This window comes from Atractosteus spatula, chromosome 10 (genome assembly GCF_055471065.1).
Source record: "Atractosteus spatula isolate fAtrSpa1 chromosome 10, fAtrSpa1.hap1, whole genome shotgun sequence".
NCBI classification, from domain to species: Eukaryota; Metazoa; Chordata; class Actinopteri; order Semionotiformes; family Lepisosteidae; genus Atractosteus; species Atractosteus spatula.
In genome coordinates, this window is record NC_142715.1 from 18,629,305 (window position 1) to 18,636,985 (window position 7,681).

Below are 7,681 nucleotides of genomic sequence, written 5' to 3' on the forward strand. Positions count from 1 at the left end.
ATCAATATCCTTCAAAATTGACGTTCAAATGAAGGATTTGAAGAAACTATGAAAAAAGCAACAGTAATAGCAGAGGATTTTGATTTTTGCTCTTCAATTCAGTAGATCCCAGTGGAGTTGCGCCCCTACAAACAGCACAAAGGATGAATCCCACCTCTTTCGTTATTGCTACATTTGTGCTGGTGAAAGTACCGTTTGTGCTATTGAAAGCAGCTTGGAGGATGAAGGTGCAGTCACTTCCACATGTCATGATACCATTAGATCCGATGACAAGAGCTGAAGCCCCCCCAGGCCAAGCCAGCAACGTGAGGAAGATGGGCATGGTGGAAGGTAGTGTGGCTGAGCAGTCTAAGGCCCTGGATTTAGGCTCCAGTCTCTCTGGGGGCATGGGTTCGAGTCCCACCACTGCCAAATGTTAGTGTTTTAAGACATGCAATACGATCAGTAAAAGCTCTTTTTGTTAGTCTGTTGAGAGGCTGCGTGAGGTGTTTAGAGATAGACATTCTAAAAGACAGGCTGTCAGCTTAACATCAAGGAAGAAAAAATATTTTGTTTTCTCAAGAGAAATTCTCTTTGGCACTTTCAGCTTTATGTAGGGAACAACGTCTGCCGAGATCACTTTTGAGCCAGTGCACATGGTAGTGTGGCGGCAAGTACATTTAATATTGGTGGGTAGCTGCGTCAGCATGCGTAGGCTGCAAAGGAACAAGTAATAGGTTTATTCCATGCTGAAAAAAAGAAGAAAAAGAACACAACGTTTCAGCCATGGAGCCTTCTTCAGGTGTGAGAGAGACAGGGCAGTAGGCAAAGGTAAAGTAGCGGGAGAACAAAGGTGGGGAGGGAGGAGGAGTGAGAGACGGGAGCAGGGGACAGAAAGAGAGGCCAATCAAGAGGTGTGAAGTCAGAATGGGTGCAGAGAGGTGTGAAATGAAACTTCCAATGAATGGAGAAAATTTAAAAGAACAGTAGTCTGTCGTTAAGGGAAGGGAGAATGTGAATGTGTGATCCTAGCTGCAGAATAATTTTGGTTTCGGTGGTCTTTCTGAGTTCGGAAAACCGTCTTTGAGAACACAGACGGAGAGATTAGAGTGGTCGTGGCCGTCAGAGGTGAAATGAGAAACAATGGGCTTGGAAAGATCTTTAATCTTCACAGCCCTGACGTGTTCTCTGAAGCGGTTTCCGAGTCTCCTTCCTGTTTCACCAATGTAGATGGCGGGGCATTTACTGCAAGAGATACAGTAAATAAAGTTGTTGGAGGTACAATATGCCATCTGGGTGATCTGGAATTGTCCTGAGGGGCCTTGAATGCGTGTGGTGGTGGCTGTGTACTTGCAGGTTTGATACAGCGAGCTCTGTTGCAAGGGAAAGTTCCTGGTGTGAATGGTTGTTGGGGACGGTCAAGGGAGCTGTGAACAAGGAGGTTACGCAGATTAGGTGGTCGGCGATATGAGATGATAGGGTGATCAGAAAAGAGGGCCCCAATGGAGGGATCATCCTGTAGGATGGAAAAGTTGTGGTTAATGGTCGTGGGGATAGGAAGTGTGTTAGGGTGGTAAGGAAGCACCAAAGGAATGCGGTTGTTACGGTGGGAGTTCCTGATTGGGTTGATGGTCCTGGGGGTGTTTTTGGCTTGGGCAAGGGCCCTGTCAATCACACTGCTGGGGTATCCTCTGTTGATGAAAAAGGAGTACATTTCGAGGGCTTGGTTCTCGAAGTCGATGTCGTCGCTGCATAATCGTCGTAGCCTAAGGAACTATGAAAAAGGAAGAGAGTTTTTAGTGTGTTTGGGGTGAAATGAGCTGTACAGGAGGTAGCTGTGTGAATCCGTGGGTTTGTAATAAACTGAAGTGGACAGTCGGGGGTAGTTGATGGAGAAGTTGATGTCTAGAAACGGAAGAGTAGTGGAAGATATGTTAACCCTATATTTGAGGGACAGGTGGAAGTTGGTGAAATGGTGCAGGAAGAACTCAAGCTGATCGTTGGAGCATGTGGCGGCACCGATGCAGTCATCAATATATCGTTTGTAGAGGTCAGGGACATAGCCAGTGTGCAAATAAATATTTATAATAGAATGTATAATTTAACACAGCAAAAATATATGGTATTTTGCACTATAATCAGATATTTCAAATGAAGCTCTCTGGATTTGATTACCCTTCTCACTTTACAAGCCCGAGCAGCTGATGCACCATGTGTCTTCCCATAAAAAGTCTTTGACTCCATACTATGGCTGTTGCAGTGCAGGCTCATATATGAGTAGAACAGGTGAACCTTCCAATGAACGAGGGGTTCCTTTTCACACAAGACTGATAGGAAACAGTCAAAACTTGCCACACCCGGAATGTTAAATTGATCAACCATTTTTAATAGCTGTGGAAATGCACTCACACTGTAGGATACGCACTCGGTGCGCCACAGGCATCACATTCACATGTCAAACACTTGTTTTCAGTAGCAGGTGATTTGGGATCCCCCAGTCTTCGCTTTATCATCCACGCAGTATGCCTGTTCCAGAGACATTTTCATTGTTGATAACTATGGGGGGAGAGCATGTAGATTCCAAAACACTCTACGGCAGCAGATGTGAGCAATTACCTGCTAGAGAAACAAATGTGTTCCCAGAAGCATATACTGCACAATTACCACAATATTTGTAAACATTTCCGATACATAACCACGTTATGTGCTCTACATTGTTCTATTTTGTACCGTGTGAGGAGAATACACACTCTATTACTGTTGTTGCTGAGCTTCGAGTCTCCTACTTATTTCTTCTACTAGCTTGCATAGAAAGTCATCGCCCTGCTTGTTGTCTATCACTTAATAAAAAGGTCAACGTAGAAAACGTTATTTATTACTGTGTGTTTATTTTGGGGCTTAATATTTACGTTTATAATTACCCCCCAGGGTCAAGAAAACATTTTCATACTATTTTTTAAATTAAAATTGGAAAGGCATGTTTAATTAAATGATTTTATTGATTCACAATCTGACAAAGCAAGACAGAACAAAAGCCTTCATGAAATCACATTCTCGAATGTATCCCCTTGCACTCAACAATCTAAGGAAGAACACAAAACCGCCTGTTATTAAAATTGTCGCAGTTTTTTTATCGCTCTGAGGAGTTCTTGCTTCCTCCCCCCAAATATAGTCTTTCAGGGAATGCCATACCATTTCTATTGGATTTAAATCTGGGGATTCTGCTGGAGTTTTCACCCAGTTTATTTCCTCTGCTTTAAGTCTTCCCTTTGCTGCTGTGCGTTTCAGATCGTTGTCCTGACAGAAATGATGCCTGGATCCAAAGTGCTCCCTGATGTATGGGGCAGTAGATTGTTTGATCATGACTTCCTCGAAGAATTCCCGATCCATTATTCCTTTGAAATTAAGAAGTTGTCCTGGGCCTCTTCTAGATATTCCACCCCCAGCCATGGACCTTGAAAACTGTTCCAAAGCCACTGTTGTTTCATCAGTGAAAAGTGCATCATGAAATGCATCTCTCAGTTCAATCCATTGAAGTGCTTGCTTGAGCATTTCTTCAGTTTTTACCTTTATCTCCATCCCCAGCACTGGCTGGAGATGCTGTGTGTGTCCGAGCTCAGCGGTTATATAGGACAGGACTCGGCGTGCAGCAGGTGCGACTCATTGCTCTGCGCTGCCCGTGCGGAATGCGCGTCTCCTCCCTCCACACACCACCACCTCACTAAACCGCCTTCATACTCCCCAGAGGCTATAACATCTCCATTTATTACATTTATTCTTCCCTCTTAACCCAGAAAACTCCTGGGACGTTTTTGTGAACCGGTAAAGCGTCTCTCTATTGGTGGTCACAAGTAGAAACAATGCACAAGCTGAAAGCAGGAAGTCAAAACACTCCTCCTCACTGTACGAGCACATCTGGGTCCAGAGTTCCGAAGACTCCTAAAAGTGAATTTCCAGATTCCTGAAAGGCATGTTAAAGTCCCCCATCCGTTCGTTTCAAATGCATAAATTGGATGAGTTCGGGTACTTTTCTGATGTATTTTAATAGTTTGGCACTGTAACGTGTTAAATATTTTGCAAGTAAAATTTATCAACTTCACTTTCATGCGAGGTTTTGCGTGGATACAAAAACACCCCAGTGGGCAAAAGACGTATAATATACGTCTATTAAATGCATACCTTAGACGTCTAAATGTGGTCCACAATTCGTCTAGAATGAAATTCTAATATACGTCTATTGTTATACGTCAATTATACGTCTATGATTAGATGTTCATTATACGTAAATGTTTGGAGTTCTATTATACGGATAAATTTAGAAGACTATTATACATATATGGTTGGAGTTCCGGATAACTTTAGAGGACTATTATACGTATATGGTTAGAGGTCTATTATACGGATAACTTTAGAGGACTATTATACGTATATGGTTAGAGGTCTATTATACGGATAACTTTAGAGGTCTATTATATGGATAACTTTAGAGGTCTATTATATGGATAACTTTAGAGGTCTATTATACGTATATGGTTAGAGGTCTATTATACAGATAACTTTAGAGGACTATTATACATATATGGGTAGAGGTCTATTATACATCAAAGATAGGTTTTACAGGTGTAGAAAATAGTAAATCAAGCCAATGATTTGTTTTAGAAATTTATTCTGAAAATACACATTCACACCTGAAAAATATGTATTTCAAATTATACATTGTATACAATCAATCAACAATCAACATATGGGCAATAACCATAAAAAACAAAACTAGTCTTAAACTTCAGCTACAAATTCTGGTAACATGGCAATATACAGTATAGTAATGACAAACACAAACTAATTACATTAACACACTAACTCATTTTGATTCAAATATAAATTTTAAAATGTACAACTTCTATATTTCCAAGAAAAAAAATATTACAATGGAAGTTAAGACGATTTTTGTCCACTATTTGCAAACCCTGTCTAATTGTCCTAACAGAACCAGAAACCTATTATTTTCAGTGTCCAGATCTACTGGCCCCCTGCCTTGCATATGCATTCGTCAAGTAACGTATTGCGTGCTTCTTTATTTCTTTTTCTGTTGATGTAGGGTGGGACTTCAGCACCGCAGCTAGGAGAAACTTATATAATATTACTTCCCAAATAAATGATGATTAATATCTTCTTTAGTATAATCTCAAAAATGAAACGGTTTACTAAGCTCAAAGCTGAAATAAATGTATAAAATTTAGCTTGCATCATAGCAGTTGAGCAATAAAGTCTGTCCTAATTAAAGAGTACCCAAAGTTTGAAAGTACAACATAGAATAAGAATAATTAGAGAAACGGCAAAACGATTTTGTGTCATCTTCCCCATTCACACTATTTTTATGTGCCATTTTTTGCTTATTCACGTACTATTTTAATCAAAATAATATTAAGAAAGATCTGTTTGTATTCAGATAGTATTATTATTATTCATACTTACTCGTCAAAAGAGGACTGCTGAGATATCTGCGAATACTTCAATCTTCTACATTTGAAAAACGTGTCCAAAATGGTGACCAACGAATACTAGCAATGCATTGTGGTATATAACCGGAAAATATGCTGGGTTAGATATTTTCTCAACGTATGCATTTGTAGCGGCAATGCTTGTTAATAAGACAGAATTAAGCGTTGGTATGCTCCTAAAGGAGGCCCCATCTCACCCTCCATCTCTGTGGTGCAGCCACAGAGAAAGAATTCAGGCAAGCTGATTTAAGATGTTTTTCTTTTGATAAGAAGCAAGCTCCCAGACGGGGATGCAAGTAGCTAAGCCTGGCCATCATGATCAATGGTCATCCACTGGCGCCTATCTGTCTAGGGAGTGCCGAATGGACATCTGGACTGCATTCCTAAGTGTCAAGAGTAAGTGACTTATATCTCACCTTGACCAACCAATCAGGGACTGGTAATACCACGTGGGTCTCCAATGCCCGCCAAACTCTCAACCAATCAGCACACATCTGGGTCTTGATCAAAAAGGGAGAGCAAGCTCAGTTCTGGGCTCTCCTTGGCCATTTTCGCGCATCCTCAGAGACAATCACGTGACAACTGCTGTTGTCTGCAAAAGGACTTGGACTTTGTTCTAAGCGCGAGGCCGAGGATCCCGTACGTACTCAGAATTCTACCAACGTGAATGCTCCGCTTGATCAACGGCAGCCTACAGTTGGACCCTCGTCGACAACCTGAATAGCTTATTCAGAAGCAGCGCTGGACCGGGAACGAACCAGTTTCTTCCCAGGCAAAAGAGTGACTTGTGAAGACTCGCGGTCACACTCTGTGCATAGAGACTTTCTACTAGCCAGCCGGACTGCTGGTAGATCCCCTCGGAGCAACGACTGCCCTGCGCACCGCAGTCAGATTCCTCCGCCCGTCCTACTCCGAGCTGCACCTCGACTGGTTGGCCGGTAGCCAGAGGACGCCGACACAACGCCCATTGGACAACCGCTGCAACAGAGGCTGCAACAGAGCCTGTCAGCTGGTTTGGTGTTCGTGCCGGGAAATTCCAAATCCAAACACAGTGGATAAGTAAACCCCATGTTCTACATTGCGTCTCGAGAATTTAATTGTACCTCAACACAAGTTGTTATCAATTTAATTCATGAGTAATGTATTTACTTCCAAGTTTAGAGTAACAGTGGGTAATAACACTGATTAGCGATTTGGTAACCGAACGAAATATATTGACATATATTCTCTGTTGTGTATCTCTTTGTGTTTGCATCTCTTCGAGATTATATACCTTGTATATTGATAACCCTCACAGTAAGGTCTGCCGCTCGTATCCAGGCAGACTAGTATATGTTTGGTGCACAGTTTATATTAATAAATGTATCTCGTGTATTAAACCCGTGTGTGTGCGTTGTTAGTTGTTCTGACGATTGATTTTCTAAAAGCCCCAACGAACAACCTTGTGATTACTGCTACAATTGATAATTGTCTCAGTAAACCCATCAAACCACTACATTTACTGGCGTCCCTGGGTGGGCAGTTTAGAATGAAATGAGAATCAATCGCACAGAATAACTGATATTGCTGTGAGTTCAAGTTCAGCACAGCACCGCGGCTTCTATACGCGAATACCGGGTGTGCTGATAACTGCGTAAAGAAATCCCCCTGATTTCTAGCGTTTAGTGTAACGTGTGCTGATTGGAAATCCATCTGCTCCGGTGTTTAGATTCCATATTTTATTTTGGTAAAAGAAAAACAGTAATACTCTTAAAGTTTCTCTGACGTAATGACAATGGCTGCTAAAATGTCTGAAGTGGAGTCGCTTATAAGCACTATTTCTAGCGACGACAATCCTGGTTACTGGAGCGGTATCGAAAAGTTGAACTTTGATGATATTGAGAAGCTGCAAATAGATTTAGTAGCTAAGGTAGCGAACCAGCTTAACACAGGAGGGTCCGTGAACGCAGTTCAGGTCCTATCGAGTTTCGCCTTAAATCTAGCTAAACAGCTGGAACTGTCCTTGTCCGAGCTGACAAAGTTTCAAAAGCTTCAGGGAAAGCTAGAAAGATATAAGGCGGAGCGAGTTGAGTTGTTGGATATAATCAGAGAAAAGAGAGTGAAAAATGAGGAAAGTGAAGACAGACTCAGGGAAGTTTTAGGTAAATTAGATGACCTGTCTGCTAGAGAAACTGTGGCTGAGGTAGCTAGGAGAGACCTGG